At 33.7% G+C, this 19,133-nt stretch overlaps 1 long non-coding RNA gene and 1 pseudogene across 1 annotated transcript; one reads left to right on the top strand and one right to left on the bottom strand.

Annotated features, from left to right (window-relative positions):
• The first annotated feature begins 834 nt into the window (after positions 1–834).
• LOC133176395 (uncharacterized) lies at positions 835–10,719 on the top strand (annotated as a pseudogene).
• A 2,266-nt stretch (positions 10,720–12,985) lies between these two features.
• Positions 12,986–17,180, bottom strand: LOC133176454 (uncharacterized). Its single transcript, XR_009719458.1, has 2 exons — positions 16,420–17,180; positions 12,986–15,302 (listed from the first exon to the last, which is right to left on the bottom strand). It is a non-coding gene; the product is annotated as an uncharacterized LOC133176454 (long non-coding RNA).
• Between the last annotated feature and the right edge of the window lie 1,953 nt (positions 17,181–19,133).

Here is a 19,133-nt window from a genome sequence, read left to right as displayed (position 1 = left end):
TAATGCTAGTAATCCTTATCCTGATGCTGTTTTATAAATAGGTCAATGCTACCGGAAGTAGCATCATGCTACCGGAAGTAGCATCATGCTACCGGAAGTAGATAATGAATTTCAGCATTGCCGTTTAAAGCAATAAAAGTGCCTTTTACAATTATTTGATCATAATATCTCACTATGTATCAATAATGTGAATACTTTAACCAATATTCTTTCTTTCTTTTTTAATTTTTTACTGAATTAAAACTCATTGATTTTCTGATGCTAGTAGGATAATGCTGATTTTATGTAGGTCAATGCTGGTTTTATCCTTTGCTTGCTGATGCTGATCCTGGTAATGCTGTTTTTTAAATGCTGATGCTGATGCTTGCTCAATCCTGATGCTACTAATGCTTATGCTGATGCTGGTTTATGTAACAAAATTAGTTCCCTGCACTGTACACCTATATATAATTGTAGAGTTGTTATTCACTTTCAAATAGGTCACTGACCTACTTTTCATGTTATTCGCCCTTGGGTATTTCTCGGAAAATGCCATTTTTTTTAAATACACTTCTAACAATATTTTCTTTATTAACAAATTCTCCATCAGCATACGTCAGTATCGAGATCACGTGAGATTGCAAAGCAATTCCCAGAATTCAATGCGAAGTTTGACCCAGATTCGATCAGTCGTGGAATTTTACGCTCTATATTTTATGTGGATTTAAACCTTGTTTTGTGACCTTATTAGTACATTTAGCGATTTCTGTTGGACAGTGAATTAGTGCGGAACATTTGCGGTAAATTTGAGAGGATATTTTAACTGTACCGTAAAATAATTGACGGTGTTACACAATGGACGAGGAGCGTCCCTCAGGCTCTGACGCCATTTTGGGGGATTTTATTGCATAAGTGATATCTTCAGAACAGTCAAACAAGCATCATGATCAAGATGTAATTAAAAGTGCAATGAAATCTCGTAAGCGAGATGCACTTATTGAACATTCATCGTCAGATGCCCATAAGTGGGTAGACGATAGTTCTTTGAATACAAGTGAGAAAGCACTTGATTGCGTAACTACGCAAGACAATCAGAGTTTCGAACAAGATGTTCACAACACTGAATTTGTTACGGAAGCCATGTTAAAAAAAATTCATGGTTGATCAAAATTCGGCGATGATGGCTATGAAAAAATCTTTAGACGCATTAAATAACATGATTTATGTGGAAGCGGAATCGGCAGAAGAAAGCGATTCGGAATCGGTTGGAATACAAAGTAAAAGAAAGTCCGACAACGTTCCAGAAAACGCGGCATAAAGGCCAAGAATAGCTGCAAATCGGAGTCGACCGCACATGGAAAATTACCCGCTGTCAGTCAAAAGGAGGCGGGGCCTTCAGACTTGGGCGGACATGACGTCGAAGTAAACAAAAATGGCGGCTCGGAAAAACATGAGGAAGATCTTTTCGCAGTTTCAAACTACCTTGTCGAGGAGAAAACATCAGATGTTGTGACAACTAAATTGGCAGACTTAGTAAATAAGTTGTTAGTCAATAAACTCGAGGATTCGAAGAAAAATGACTTATTTGATAAGCATTTACGGCCAGAGAACTGTAAGTTGGAATTTCCTCGAGTGAATAATTTCGTTTGGAATTACTTCATGAACGAGACTACAAGATCGACGGACGTTAAGGTACATAAAATTCAGAAAACCCTATTGAAAGGACTTTTTTTTTTATTATCCATTGCATTGTACACAAAAATCAAAATATTTTCAAGAGCAAATATAACAATGGATTTTTTAGCACTCACACGCCCATTTATACATCCACTTGTACTTTAATATGGAGGTTGCTTCATAAAATTATCTATATCAGCTATCATCAATTGATTCTTAATATATATATATATATATATATATATATATATATATATATATATATATATATATATATATATATATATATATATATATATATATATATATATATATATATATATATATATATAAAAAAATGACAAAAACCTGTTCACATTGTCTTAAGTTGGTTCAAACATATTTTTCCACCAAATCCATTGTTCTTCAAAGTAAAACAATTTTGAGTTGTTAATAAACATACACCTCTCAATATTATGTTTCATTTTCAAATAGCTTAACAAACCACTGAAAGTAGGTATTTTTGATTGTAATAAACATGAAAAGATATATTGTTTTGTATATAGTATCAAAAAGTTTTTAATTCTATTATCTTTAGTAAGTGGTATTTCACCTAAAATTATATTATGGACATTGAATCCAACTCTTTTTGAAATGGTTCTGTATATATGTAAACTCAAATTCCTCCATAGAGATACAGTATGGTCACAGAAGACAAACACATGGAGTATAGTTTCAGTGTCCTGAGTACAAAACTTACAGAAGTCAGTATTTTTTATATTGATTTTCTTAAGATAAGAATCTACAGGGAGGATCCTATGTAGAATTCTATATTGTAGCCACTGTACAGAAGAATCAGGTGTAGTCTTAAAACAAACTTTAAAAACATCTTTTATACAAATATCCATAACTCCATGAGGAGATAAATCTAAATTCCACTTTGGAATTGCTGTAGGAATTATATCATTTTTGTTTATATAGTTATAAATACTTTGTGTACATTTTTCATTATGAAAAATATTTTCAAAATAAAAAGGTAAATTTGGTTGATAATGTTTTTTCAAAGACTTTCTATCTATTGACATATTCTTTTAAAACTTTGAAATAGCACAAACAATGCTATTATATTGCATTAAGCTTACATAGGAAATGTTAAATTTTTCTTGGAAAATAGATTTTGATAGAAATCTACAATCATCTGACAAAAAATCTCCAATATTTTTAACTCCCATTTTATACCAATTTTCTATAAAAATACTCTTGTTGTCTACTTTTATGTTAGAATTATACCATACAGGAATATAACAAGCCTTGTATTCCATCTGTACATCATGATCTACATTTTTCAAAACATGTTGCCATGAACTAAAAACATCACCCCAAAAAATATTGTTCTGAGGCATTAAAATATTTGAAATGAAAGCATCACCAAAATCCATAAATTCATTTACAACATCACTACCGTTAGTTCCCAAAAATATGTCTAGCCATGGTTTATTACTTTCTGTGACCAATCTTTTGATCCATGTACATTTTAGTGATTTTATGAAAATTTCCACATTTAACATCTTTAATCCTCCAGATAAATAATCTTGAGTAACTATATCTCTCTTAACTCTATCAATCTTTGATTTCCATGTAAATTCAAAAAGGTCTTTACACAATGAAGAGATTTTATCATAGCTTGGTGTAGGAAGGGAAATAAATAAATGAGTATGTTTTGGCAAAATAAGAGTTTTTACAATGGTAACACGACCTATAGGTGTAAGTATTCGTCTATTCCATTGTTGCATCAATGATTTAATTTTTGGCAAAATAATTTTGTAATTTATATCAGTAATATTTTCTAACTCTACTGAAAAATTTATACCAAGCAAAGTGAAAGTTGTGGATCCCCAATCTAGTTTCCATCTTGAATGATGATAAACTTGACTTGAAAATTTTTTTGAACCAATCCAAATAATTTTTGTCTTTGAGCTGTTAATCTTTAACACAGATAATTGTGAAAAGAAATCCAAAGTATCTAGAGCAGCAAACAGAGATTTTGGTGAACCATCAAGGGCCAATGAGGTATCATCTGTATATTGAGAGATTTTGTGTTCTTTTTCATTTACTATAATACCTTTTATATCTTCATTTTGTTTGATTAGAATCGCCAAGACTTCAGCACAAAGGAGAAACAGATAGGGAGCAACAGGATCTCCTTGTCTACAACCTCTCTGAATAAGAAATTGTTCAGATAAAAATCCACATTGTAAAACTGATGCTTTAAAGTTTGTATTTAAGATCTTAATCCAATCAATAAATTTTCTTCCAAAGCCAAAATAATTCAAAACTTTATAAAGGAAAGACCATGAAATTGAATCAAATGCTTTTTCAAAGTCAATTAGCATTAACAGACCTGGTATATTGTTTGACTCTGTATAATACATTAAGTCATAAATAAATCTGGTATTTTCCCCTATATATCTACCTTTAATAAAACCTGTTTGTGTATCAGAAATAAGAAATTCTAAAGTAGACTTTATTCTAAAACTTAGACATCCAGATATAAGTTTATACAGGACATTTAATAAAGTAATTGGTCGCCAATTCTTTAAGAACTGTCTTGGTTTGTCACCTTTTGGTAAGCAAGAGATAATCCCAAGTCTTTGTGAAATTGGAAGTTCTTTCTTTGCAAAAATACAGTTAATTGCTTTTAAAATATAACATTTCAAATCTATCCAAAAGAATTTAAAAAATTCAGCAGTAAAACCCTCGCTTCCTGGTTTCTTATTATTCTTCAAATTTTTAAGTACATCTAAAATTTCATTTTCTGTAATGTCATTCTCCAGATTATTAGAGGTCTTTTCATCAAGTTTTTTAATTTCACCTGGGTCAATAATATCATTTAGATCCAGATCAATACATTCTGACTCTCTGTTTGAATACAGATCTTCATAGAAAAATTTAACTTGGTTTAAAATTTCAAATTGATCATGAACAGTGTATTGTTCATCGATCTCAACTCTTTTGATAATTTTGTTAATAAAGTTTCTTGATTCGAGATTACAAAAATATTTTGTTGGCTTTTCACCTTCTTCTACCCATCTGGCACGAGATCTTATTATATGGCCTTGCATTTTAACTTTTCTTAAATTTTCAAGTGAATTTTTTTTTCTTCCAAAATATCTGTATTATTATCATTCTCCGTTTCTAACCTTTCTATATCTTCTAATAGGGATTTCTCTAATTGTTCTCTCTCTCTCTCTTTAAATGAGGAATAGGAGATAGTTATTCCCCTTATTTCCAAGAGAAGAATTTCAAGAAATATACTGTCATCCATACTTTCAATATAAATAGAGTCATTTTCAGCATCATCTGTGTTTTGTACATATTGACATCTTACCTGTTGTATAGTATCCTTAACTTTTTCAACATATATCTTGTCATTCAGTAAACTGTTATTAAACTTCCATAGGCCATGACCTTATTAAATGGATTAAATTTTAATTCTAGAACAACAATAGAATGATCAGACCTGTATCCGGGTTTAACAGTAAAATCCTCAACAAGATTGGATAGACCTTCAGAAATTAAGATATAGTCTAATTTGCCTTGTTTAACAGGGTTTTTTTCCCTCCAAGTATACACTTTTTTTTCTGGATTCAGAATTCTGTAATAGTCAGTTATTTGTAAATCTTCCATAATTTCTATCATTTTATCGCGTGCCATTGGATTGTTAACATTTGCGTAATTATATGTATCTATTTCAGGATTAAGTGCAAGATTCAAGTCACCACATAATACAAAATATTCATTATCAAATTCTAAAGAAGTATCTCGAACATTTTCATAAAAGTCATGACAGTCTGTGTTTGGTCCATATACATTTACCAAAGTTAATATATTTTCTTCAATAGTAATATCAAGAACAATCATATTTCCTTCTTGGTCTCTCTTCACTTTGTGGACTTTAAATTCAGAATTATTGTTAAAAAGAATACTTACTCCTCGCGAATTAGATTTGTATGAACTGAAATAACATTTATAACCCCACTGAGCTTCTACAAATGGTTCTGTTTCATAGGTAAAATGTGTATCTTGCAGACATAAAATGGAATAGCCTTTTTTCTATAGTAGTTAAGAACATCCTGTCGTTTCCGAGGTGTTGCTAGCCCTTGACAGTTCACCGTTACGATTTTTATAGTTTCATTCATCAACAAAAGCCGATGTATACAACTTAAGCACCCTCCAAGCGAAATATGTAACTACATGACTTTTGCATTCTCTCACAAACACGCTATCAGCCTCACTCAAACATGCAAACAAATGACTGAAATAAGAGAAAAAAATGTGTAAACAAACAAAAAAAAAAAAAGAAAAAGAAAGAAAAAGGTATGTACAAAACAAAGTTGTAAAATTAATGCATAATTGAAAGAGTTCCATAGATCAAATCAGAGTATTATTTATTTTGTTTACCTTAAATTCTGTGCCGATGCAATACCGGAAACACTATTATAGTCGGTAATTGAGAAACCGGAAACGAAAATCAACTTACTTTTTCCGAAATTTCACTTAAAAAAGAAAATATTTCAAAACAGTTTTTTCTGGTCCGGAAAAGAAAATTGCAAAAACTCTACTTAAGTCCAATATCGAATACACTAAGGTCTTTTGAAGTGTAAAACAGATTTACCACAAAATGTTCGATAGAAAAAATGTGTTGTGGACACTATAACGCACTTGTATAAATTACAGTAGTTCTTTTAGGGCATCAAGTAGCGTTTTCTCCATAATGTCAAAACGTTTCGGACCAAGGTGTTTGCCCATCATGCGCGATATCACAACAGACACATTTGTAAAGTTTTGATCCTGCAGAATTTTTAGCATTTTCCTCCCTGCTCCAAATTCGCCGTCGTCGCAGTATCCGTCATGTATAATCTCGGAATTGTCTTTAAATCGGTAAATCAGTATGTTGTGATTGGCGCGCCCATAAATTGGATCCATGGAAATTTTCCGATATAAGTTCCGAACTTTTGCGTATGTCTCAACCTCCACTGCAGCCGCACTAATTTGTTTTCCTGATTCTGTGTGAGTGTTGGAGCGTTTAACTTCAATTTCGTCTAATTTCTGCTGTTCCTTTACGTCAAGTTGTAGAATTTCCTCCGTATAAGGTGTTTTTACCTTATCCCTGTAAACCGCCCATTTGGGAAGACCAGCTTGTCTCCAACAACTCTCGCTTTAATGTTTTCACTCCAGTATTTATTATTCAGCTCCACCAGCTTCTTACGTGTTTCGTTCACTTGAACCGGCGATTGAGGGGTTATATAGAAGGGTAGTTGAAGATCATCTTCCTTCTTTTTTTCTGCTGTTTCAGAATACGATCCTTGTATTCGAATTTCATCAATCGACCCGTAATAGTTCGCGGCTTTGCACCTTGTTTTCTGTCACCTGCATTTCTATGGATATTGGAAAATTCTATTCCGTCTATCCCTAGAAGTTCATTTACAAATGTAGTATACGGGGAACTTCTCCCTCCTGTTCTTCAAGATTATGAATCAGTATGTTGTATTTCATGGAACGCCCCTTTAAATCTATAATTTCTTTCTCCTGTTCTGTAACTCTTCTGTCGAGTCTGATAATAACAGATTTTAACATCTCAAGGTCCTTTCGTAGAGCTGCATTTTCAGATTTTAAAGTATCGATTTCTGTTATATTGTCTTCCTGTTGCTGAGCAATAAACTGGATCTTGTCATCAAAACCGTCCTGCTCCCATAGTTCGCCTTAATATCTCCTACAACTTGTGATAGACTCGCTAAAGTCTTGAATGGATCCGCTACTTGCTCTGGGCAAGTAGCAAACGGTACATTAAATGGGTTTACAGCACCAAAATTAGCGGAGGGGAACGGTAACTTTTCAGCTCCTTGTGACTCCGACCTTCTTTTTTGTGATTTCAACTCACGACTCGGTCCCATATTTCATACACAGTAATTACTCGGTTATCATATAAAATTCCAAATAAGCAATAACTTACAAATTTCTCACGTAGAAAGCTTCAACTCAGTTTGATACACAGTGTGGAGAACTTTTTCGGCACTTACAGTACCTTAAACTCCGAATTTGATCTATTTCTCTTCCCCACTAGCAAAGCATGACCGCCATGGTCAATTGTCACGTGACCTTTTGAAAGGACTTGGTCAGGTGATAAAAGTGGTGGATAGTTTGCTTAAACCTAACAATGATTTTGACAAAAACAAAGCGGCCAAAGATCTACTCGATGGCGTGGCCATGTTGGCCTCAGCTAACACTGAACTTTCTTTGCACAGAAAAGCATGTATCAAAAATAACTTGAAACAAGAATATAAGAAACTGTGCACAAGCCACACTGAAATCACTGCATACTTGTTTGGTGATGATGTGGTTGACAAAATGAAAAACATTACTGAACACAGCAAAATGGCCAACAAGGTAGCTTATGAAGACAAAAATCCCAAAACTAAATGGAAATTCAGTCCTCGGCTTAAGTTCAGGGAACGAGCCAAAGCTAATTTTTTAGGGAGAGGACCCCTGCACTACCAGCTGGGGCATTACAACCGGAACTACAATCACGAGACGAAGAAGAACTACACAAAGAAATCTGTGTCCCACCAGAAGCAGAGAAGGTAGGTGACATTCAACATGCCGGGCGGATAAGCCATTTTCTATCTGTGTGGGAATCTATCACTCAAGATAGATACATCCTTAATGCTGTAAAAGGATATTCATTAGAGTTTACTTCATTACCTGTCCAATATTCAGTGAGAGAAACTAAACTTAATGCTGCTGAGGCAGTTGCTCTAGACAAAGAGTTATCAAAGCTTATTGATAAAGGGGTTGTGGAGAAAGCTTCACACTCTGCTGGTGAATATATCTCGACTGTGTTTTTACGTCCAAAAAAGGATGGTAACTATCGAGTTATTTTGAATTTAAAACAACTAAATGAAAACACTGAGTATGCTCATTTTAAAATGGAAAGATTGTGTACAGCTTTAAGATTGATTCAACCTGAATGTTATATGGGTTCTGTGGACTTAAGTGATGCATATTATACTGTGAGTGTAGCTTTTTCTGACCGAAAATATTTAAGATTCATCTGGAAAGGAACCCTTTATCAGTACACTTGTTTACCAAATGGTCTTTCAAGTGCACCCAGGCTTTTTACTAAGCTTTTGAAGCCTGTGTATGCTTCACTTAGATCTAAAGGACATGTGTCTGTTGCATACATTGATGATTCCTATTTACAAGGAGAAACATATGAACAATGTTTAAAAAATATACAAGATACAACAGAACTATTTGAACAATTGGGGTTTGAGATCAATAGAGAAAAATCAGTGATTGTACCTACACATGAAATTGTATTTTTAAGATTTGTTTTGAATTCTAAATCAATGACAATCAGCCTCACTCCAGAGAAGATAGAGAAATTTAATAATCTTTATAGAACTTTTTGCTCAAACAAATCACATTCAATCAGACAAGTTGCAGAACTAGTGGGAGTCCTTATTTCTTCTTCAGTAGCAATTCCTCTAGGATTATTACACACTAAAATACTTGAAAGAGAAAAAGCTGTAGCCCTTAAATGGAACAAGGGAAATTTTGATTCAAAAATGACATTATCAGCAGAGGCACTTCAAGATTTCAAATGGTGGTCAAGTCAAATAAATAGTGGCGTCAAAGCTCCCATTCACAAACAAGTATTAATGCAACACTTACTACTGATGCATCAGGAATAGGTTGGGGGCAGAATACAATGGTATTTTTACAGGAGGATATTGGTCCATGGAAGAAAAACAGTACTTGCCTAACATTAACTATTTGGAATTACATGCAGTTTTGTTAGGCCTACAAAGTTTTCATGCTGATTTGTGTAATAAACATGTAAAGATTTATTGTGATAATTCCACCACAGTGGCATATATTAACAATATGGGTGGTACAAAATCAACTGCATGTAACTATAAAGCTCGAGAAATATGGACTTTTGTGCAAAGATATAATATGTGGCTAACAGCTATTCATTTACCAGGTGTTGAAAATGTAGTGGCAGATAGGGAGAGTAGGATGATTCGAGATGAAACAGAGTGGATGTTGAACGAAAAACTTTTTAAGACTGTAACTAATGTATATTTCAAACCACATATTGATTTATTTGCATCTCGACTTAACAAACAGTTAGAATATTTTGTAAGTTGGAGAAATGAACCTGGTGCATCTTTTGTTGATGCCTTTACAATTCCTTGGACTAATTTGTCTTTGTATGCTTTTCCTCCATTTAGCATTATCGACCGGGTATGCCAATAAAAAATGATGGACAAAGCCGAAGGCCTGATAGTTACACCTCTATGGGACACACAGAATTGGTATCCAATCATCTTGAGAATGTGTGTGAAACCACCACTTGTTCTGAAGCCATCCAAAACAATGCTGCAGCTAAAAAAAAAAAAACAATCCTGCACAAGTGCACCCTCTTGCCAGAAAACTTCATCTGATGGTGTGCCATGTTTCAGGGAAAATTTCCAGAAACTCGATTTATCAGAAAGATCAATTTCAGTACTTATGAAATCATGGAGAGGCTCCACATGTAAACAATACAATGTGTACATAAAGAAGTCAAGTACAGTGTAATAGTTGTATACCGAACATTTCTAATGTGTTAGATTTTTTAGCATCACTGATGACAGAGGGTTGTGGTTACAGTGCAATAAACACAGCTCGATCAGCTCTGTCCGGATTTATTATTGTAGATAACATGCCTGTAGGTCAGCATCCATTAGTGAAAAGATTTTTGAGAGGTGTATTTAACATTAAACCCTGTTTGCCTAAATATGGTATTACTTGGAATGTAGTGTTAGAATACCTTAGATTGTTAGAAAATGAGAGTTTGTCTTTACCAGATATGACGTTTAAGTTGTCTATGTTATTAGCTTAAGTGTCAGGACAACGTTGTCAGTCTTTAGCTTGTTTAGATATAGAAAATATGTATATAAATGATTAATGTGTGGTATTTAGGTTCAATGTATTACTCAAACAAACAAGACCATCTTTTCAAGTTGAGCCTTTAGTGTTAAGAAAGTTTCTCAGATAGTCCATCGTTACGCTGGGTATAGTGCTACTTAGGTGTCGCTCTGCTTTGCAGGTGACACAATGAGAATTCTGTTATTTCCTAAATTGAGTAACAATTAACGTATAAATACATTAAATCACTATGCATAAGAGTGTCCATTATGGTATTTTAAGCTTCATTGTCATCACTATGAACAGTCAGCAATGTAAACAGGAAAGAATGTGAAGTCACCCGACACTAGCGTGTTTATTCATGCTACGCTTGTTATTTATTTTTTAATACATAGACACATACTTCCTGGTAAAAATGAAGATTTTAAAGAAAACCCTATCATTTTTTTTGTTGGCAGGTATGTTTAATATTGATTTAAATTTATTAATGTTTAATTTGTATAAACACATGTTGGCCAATTAAAAATATTGTGTTCTATTTGAAGGCCTTACCTTGTGCTGTTCTGTGGATGAGATCAAACAGGAGGTTGCTTATAATGCACATATTTCATGCCAATCAAATGATTCGTGTACAGCTACGTGCTACAAGGGTTACCTGTTCCCTGTCGGAAAAACCGAGGAATCATTTACATGTCGAAACAACAGCTGGATTCCAAAACCGTTATCATGTAAACGTATGTGACTTTGATTAGATTTTGATACTATTTTGGCTTGTACATACTTGTACATGTACATACTGCAGTAAAAAAAGTTTCAAGTACTCATGTTTTTGAAGATATTTTTTATCCTGTCAATATATCAAGATCGTGTATCTTGACAACATTTTTAAAGCTTTGGGTAACTTTCAACTCGCTATAGTTTAAAGACTTTACATAATTACCACCAGTTCTACCGATATCACTACCGACCGACTATTAATAAAATGGAGCTAAAAATGTAGTATGTAATTAAAATTTAAATTTGTGAATAACATTTGTATGCTATTAATGGACTTTTGCGAGAAGCGCTGACTTTTACAGTTGACGGCTTACTTTGGCATTTAAACCTGTGTTATGTATGGAGGTACGGAATTGATCATAGATAATGAAACTTTATTAGTGAGTATTGGTATGGTATTAGGAGTGCTTACATGATTTACCGGTATACAATTAACACAAGAGATGATGTGAGACAGAATAACTTAACTTAAAATACTTATTTCGTGAGAAATAGTATCTACTTTCAATCTCATTTTCTCAAGGAATCAAATAAGGAAGAAAAACATTCCGGAAGGAAAATTAGGCAGGAATTGGTTAAGTTTGGAAGGGAGATGGTTGCGGATATTGAGGTTGCCGTTCACTTCCTAGAAAACTTTATATGCTCTTTGTAATGGCCTATAATAACCTTTTATTTAACTTTTAATCTAAATATTTATATTGCGAAAGAGCTTCCATATATGGTCCTGGTGTAAAAGTTAGCCGTCGACTGTAAAAGTCAGTGCTTCTCGAAAAAGTCCATTGAGAAAATATTATTAAAAAAACTATTTTTTAAAATGAGTCATGGATCGGACAATATTCACAATGCCTCGAACAAACGGTGTTTTGAACCGCAAAATGTCATAAATTTATCTCGGTGCTTTTAAATTAGTGACATGAAAATATTTTTATCTTTCATTGAAAAAAAGAACTTTCTAGTTTAATTTGATTGACTATATCGGTCCACAAATGTCGAGAGATTTTAAGTTGAGGGAATTTTACAATTGTATTTACTTAATATTGAGATCAATGAAATTCCTGAGTTAAATTCTCGAAATACAATCGTAGGTATATAAGAACCATGTTCTTCTTAGAAAAGTCTAATGCACACTTTTCAATTCATCTGCAATATAGAAGATTTTAAAATATTTATATGCACTAAATGTGCAAAAAATGACTAAAAACTGAAACTAAAAAAAAACGAGGGATTTTCTATAGTGTTTTATTAACAAATTAAAAAAGATAAAGAGTTCAGTCAATATGTTTTCAAAAAATAAGATATTTTCATACAGAAAATATAATTCTCAAAAAAAAAAATATCACTCACAAACGTAAATAAAAAGATATATTTTCATTAATTAGTTCCCTTCTTGAAAACACGACTTGTGGAATTTCAAAATATGTGATACAGTGTGAAAAACTAAATTAGAACATACTGTAAACATGGTTATTTTCGCCATTTCACACTTACAAACAATTTTGCCCCGTTTGAAATTCGCCCAGACACAGTTTTAAGAAATTATGCTATGTTTTTTGAATTCGCCCCATTTAATCCCAGATGCAATGAATAGTAACAAATATTAATTTTACACATTTATTGTGAAACAATTATTACATTTTGTGGCGACTATTTGTCAAAATCTATTTAACATACATAGGTGTAAATACCCCGGCGGAACCCAGGGAATCACTGCCTGCCTACCGGGATGACCTCCCTAGATCCTTGGCGCGATAGCGCCCCCACAGGTGACTGTGGTGGGAACAGACCTCTTGGTACCAACAAGAGTGAGTGCCACATCAAATGAATGAATTCAAGTTCTGACTCGGGCCCTAACTCTATACCTGCCTCCCCTGGAATACAACAACATGGGGATAATACCCCCAGGGGTAGGCCCCAAAACTTGCCTTTGGTACCCACAAAGATCAAGCTGGTCCCTCAGGTACCGCTGAGGTAACCCCAAATTAATCCTCCCCAGTAGTGAGGATAGATTACCCAGAGTTTTGAGCCAGACATGAGAGAATTCCTCATTCGTAGTAATCCCCGAATTCCGCCAAATGAACTTGTCTATACAAGTTCACCCGCCACTAACGTGTTAGGTGTATACATGTTAGTTTTTAATTCATTCCATTTCACCCACCTGACCTTTAAATTTCAAATTTTATAAGTGTTCATGTATAATAGACACTTGTTAGTTGTTCCATGTAATTAATCAAGACTCATCTTGGATTAAACTTATATCAGACCAAATAATTGACATACTTTGGACTAATAACTTGCAGCATAAGCAGGAACATTCCATACTATGAAACAATAATGATCCAGGCGAGGTGCCCAGGTCCTTGAAACCTTAATGTACCACCCGAGTGCATTTAAATTTATTCTAAAACAAAGAGTCAAATTCCTTCAATCTAATTTCCCTGACTCCAAACCCTTTTTTTTTCAAATTGAGGGCTTTTTCCTCAAGGACAAATGGTGTCACTTTGGGTAGCTCAGTATCCTATGAATGCCATATCCCAGACTACACACAATCTACAAAAACTAAAATTTTTATATGGATAGATGTATTGAAATACTTTTAAGCCAAAATTGAAATTGAGCTATAATATTTTAATTATACAAATCTCACCCCAATGTTTGAGGCATATATAGTTATGGATTCCACCTGCCCAATTGTTTAATAATTTGTTCAGGAATGCCCTATAATACTGCTGCTGAAAAGAGTGTGATCTAAAACAGTATTTGTTTATGTTACAGAAATGAATAGTATTGCAATTAGGGTTTGATAACTAATAACACGTTAGTAGTTAGGGGATTACCATTGAAATGTACCAAAAATTGGCCATGGCTAGGTGTACCAAGTTCAGACTCTATTGTTAAGGATTTGTTCATCCATCTAGCTTAATGATGCCAATGTGACATTGTTGAAAAGGTGTGAATCAATTATTGAAACTTATTGTTTCCAATATTGACCTGAGATGCACGAGGACCCAAAGCCCAAAAATGAAGCCACTGTCAATGCAAAATAGAATCTGCAATTTAATTTGATATAATAACTAACTAATGAACTCTGCTTAAATATAATAGTGAAATAAGTGATATTAACTACAAGTTTCTAACCAATAGTCTGACTTTTGCAGAATTGACTATTTGCACGACCGATTGCTTGTCAGAATGCAATAATATCCTGTTGTTAGCCAAAGGTACCTGAATAAACATTTATAGGTATCCCGGAATTTGGAAAAAATTGCATGTTATTAATACTCATATCATAATGGTATTTTTCTTATATTTTTTTTTTCAATCATTATATAACACATACCTGTAGTGTAAAAAGCATGTGCTATCGTTGGAAGACATCAAATATCACTTCAAATTTCATATCATGGTTAACAAAGCAAGGTTGAAGGAAATTCGATTTATCTAAAGATTTTTTAAATACTTTAATGGGACACAAATGTCAACTTTTCCCAGTTTCTAGACTACGAAGAACTTGAGTTGCGTGAATAAAAATTGTTGCACGAAAAGATTGAATTTCAAGCTTAATTTGAGTCTTTCTTGATTAAATGATCTTTTTTTTTTAAAGAGTTATCCTTCTTGGCTGGGGAGCGGATATTCAAGATTACGAAAATCAGCTACATAACTTCATCTACTTTTATTCTTAGTTATTTTACTTAATTTGTGTTTAGCATTCTAGACACCTATCCTGGGATTGTAACATAGCTCAGTCAATGTATCTTGAGGTAAACACATAAGCATAGATATAATTGTCTCTATTCTATCCCTTAGAGTCAAACCTGATGAGAGTTCCGCGGTCTTGTCATTAGATATTCCACGTTCAACACAAACCTAGTGCAAAATATCTAGCATATGTTTACAAATAGTGTCTCCCAATTTTCCTGTAAAAATAAAAAATCATCTATGTAATATACACTATGTAATAACATTATCAATAAAAATATTTCAGAGCTCTTAAAGACCAATGAAGGCACCAATAGAATTTCTTAATTCTTAATTAAATATACACTCCATGAAGTTTAATATCATTGGATATTTCTAAAATCTAAATCATTTAATGCCCACTCCATATTGGTAAAATAATTCTAGCTAACCTTACAGCTACATTTATTTGAAATTATGATACTTCACCGGATAAGAATAAATGACAGTGGAGTGTATTATAACTGTGTCTAAAATTATATCATTTCTGTTTATATTTTAAATTCTGCTGTATAAATGCGAGATGGTTATATATGCAGAATTCCAAAAATATCTACATCATTGACAATTCCATAGATAAGAAACCTCTAGAAATCTCAACACTATTGGAATTTATGTATCTTATTCATTTTATGCAATATATTCAGTTAAAGAAACCCAATATTTAGGGGGATAAATCCTTTGAAATAAAACCCCGACCATATAGGGGTAGGGTACAACATCTTGTCTGAATTCAACCCCGACCATATAGGGGTGCAACGTCTTGTTTGAATTCAACCCCGACCATGTAGGGGTGAAAAATCCTGCTAAAATTAAACCCCGACCATATAGGGGTGCAAGATACTGCTTAAGTAAACTTCAACCATACATATGCAAAATCCTGCTAAAATTAAACCCCGACCATATAGGGGTGCAGGGTATTGCGTAAGTAAACCCCGACCATAAAGGAGTGCAAAACCTGCTATAATTCAAACCCGACCATATAGGGGTGCAAGATCCTGCTAAAACTAAACCCCGACCATATAGGGGTGTAAAATCCTGCTAAAACTAAAATTTATGGTTAGTCTTAAATAAGCTGTTAATAAATAATACACAGGATCCAATTAAACAACCCCAACTTTACGGGGGTGTCATAAATGTATAAATTAAATGATATAATATTTATATGGCTATATGCATCATTATATTAGATTGCATTAAATCACTACTGCATATGTGGATTTTGAAAATAAACAGATGAAAATTGAAAAATGTATCGTTAGACTAAATATAAATGCTGCACAAACATGTACCCACCATTATTGATAGACTTTATCAAGGAAACAATAACAGCTCTCAAATTATTATAATATTCCTTATTTCCCTGATTATTCAAATGGACCCCATCCGCTAGAAATACCGTCCTATGATAAACCAGATGGTGAAAGAATGCTGCTCCCTCTACATTCTGCAAGTAATAGGACATGCGTCTATTTAATTCATCAACTCTCTTGCACTCTGTGTCCACATGAAACCTGATACGTCTTGTCGGGGGAATTCTATGCAATGTCTGAAACACCACTACTTTTTTCCACATCTTCCGCATCACGGAGATAAATTACAAAGTCCGCAAGTTCATGAAAAATGTCTTCCACTGATGTGTCGTTTGATACAGCTTGTAACAAAACAACATCTGGACGCAAGTCTCTTACGTAACGAGTTCCTTGCGCACGAATTTGAGCCAGTGACGCTCCCCCATTACCTAAATAAAAAATCTGTAGCTCCTCTGAATTAAGATTTAAATTCGGCGTCACCCGATGGTCAGAACTAGTTGATACAAACAAAGTTCTCAAATCTGCGTATAAATGAATGCCCCAGAATGAGGACTTTTAATGTCATTCTATCCTCAGCATCACCGCATGATGTACAGTCACAGATACCACAAAGTGCAACGATTATAAATTCAAGCCTTTATAACTTGGGGCATCATGTTATTGTTCGCATAAATTACTTACAGTGTCTACAAACCGTATCCTTGGAACAAAATAATGCACAAAAATGGAAATAATTTTGATGAACGGTGGGTCAAAACATTTTCCAGACAAAGTGTGCAGACTAGAGATGAATTTTGCAACATGTCTGCCCTTCTAACTTTTTCGGTAGACTATGAAAATCGGGGTCACAAGGTGCTTGATTATATTGCGTCCTCTATTTAAAACTCATGGTCTCAATAATGTTTAACCACTACCAAGAAAACACGAGTTATCGCTCTTGCACTGGTATTAAAAGCATTTATCACAATATGGTGATAAATGCAATTAAATTCGTCCACATGTGAGTAGGGCGAATGGGACGAAAATAAAAATTTTCCTGTATACAGAATTTGCAAGTTTGCAACTGTTGCAATAAATGAATAGTGACCTTATTTGAGATTAAATATTTATCATTTTAAATATTTAGCATTGCTGCAGGAAATTGTACCGTTTTTGTTTTATAATAGTTATGGTAGGCTCAGGCAATGGTTTTCAAAAACTTAACAGTACTAAATACCGTATACCTTGTAATCTCAGCTAACATTTTACATTGCTTTTAATGTGGGGCAAGGAAAAATAACTTCAGTATTTCTCCAAACAGGGAAACCCGTCGTTGTCGTTGGATATTATACAGCTTATCATCTACAGAACATGCCAGTATCCAGCTGTGAGAACATCTCCCGATATCTGATCAACTTAAAAGAAAAGCTTGAAATACAGTTTTCCAAATTATGCGAGCAATTAAAGGTTGACATGACGACAAATTTTTCATTTTCTCCCCTGGCCTTTTTGGTAAGAACTGACAAAAGTAAATAAATGAAAGAGATTAATGCGATGATTTTAATGTTACGATGAAAATTCCTTAATCCCATTAGTATGACAATTTTCACGTAGCTTTGTATTTAATATTTTGTATCATCTGTGTCTTTTACCATGTAAGCATTTGACACAACTACATTATGTCTGATGTTTTATGGTTTTCATTTATAATTGAAATTAATGTACATTTTTTTCTTTTTAATATTCATTTATGCACTATTGAGTTTATTATAAAATAATAGGTTATATCAAATACAACCTCTTAATCGAATCAAAAAGATTAACATAATGTAGAAAAAATTATATTGAACATTACGATCAAACACCAAGGTTAAATTAATGTGAGAATCTTGGTATTTATAACATCAATAATTTAAAAGATTTTATTATATGCGCAACTGTACCACTTTGACCTTATCGAACACTCTATGCTAGCCTCAGCAGCATTATTTGAACTAACTTGAATTCTCACTGTATACACATATAAGACTGCGGAACATTGACTAGCAAGATTGGAAAATGCAGCTTACTTCATGTCAATCTGTTTCAGTCAAAATATTTGATAATAGACAATGAAAGTCTAGAGAGGTCAGAAACCGCGCCAAACTTGTTCCACAGGATGAACCTACACCATTCAGTCAACAGAAAGATCACTGAAAGGTCTGGAAAGGTCACTGAATGGCAGAGCTTTGACATTCAGTCGCCTTTCAGTAGACTTTCAGTCACCTTTCAGTAAACTGAATGGCAGAGCTTCATCCTGTGTTCTCTCTAGACTTTCCGTGTAATTCTGGGATGCCGCTACATTATACATAGTTAGAAATCGTCACCTCCGTTGCTTTCAGATTCAGTGTTAGGCAACGAGGACGTTTCGGTTTACTGCATGTTTTATACGGCAAGTTCAAATCAGCTAACGATTGTTGGGCTTTATTCAGTCATTTTTGAAGCTAGATCTCACCCTACACCGGTAGGAAAAGTGTTGATATAGACTAAAATCAAGCGTACGCGTGAACCGAGGCACCCCCTGAAATCCAAGATGGCAACTTCACACCTTCACTCTTTTTATATACAGTAATATGATATTTCTAAAACGTGTAAATTTCAGTGATTTTTATGCCCCGCCTTAAATATGGCCGGGGCATATACATGTAGTGTTTGTCATGTCTGTCTTCCGTCCTGCCA

This window comes from Saccostrea echinata, unplaced genomic scaffold (genome assembly GCF_033153115.1).
Source record: "Saccostrea echinata isolate AGI-Se365-2 ecotype Australia unplaced genomic scaffold, CSIRO_AGI_Sech_v1 ptg000075l, whole genome shotgun sequence".
NCBI lineage: Eukaryota > Metazoa > Mollusca > Bivalvia > Ostreida > Ostreidae > Saccostrea > Saccostrea echinata.
This window is presented reverse-complemented; position numbering and strand designations above follow the sequence as displayed.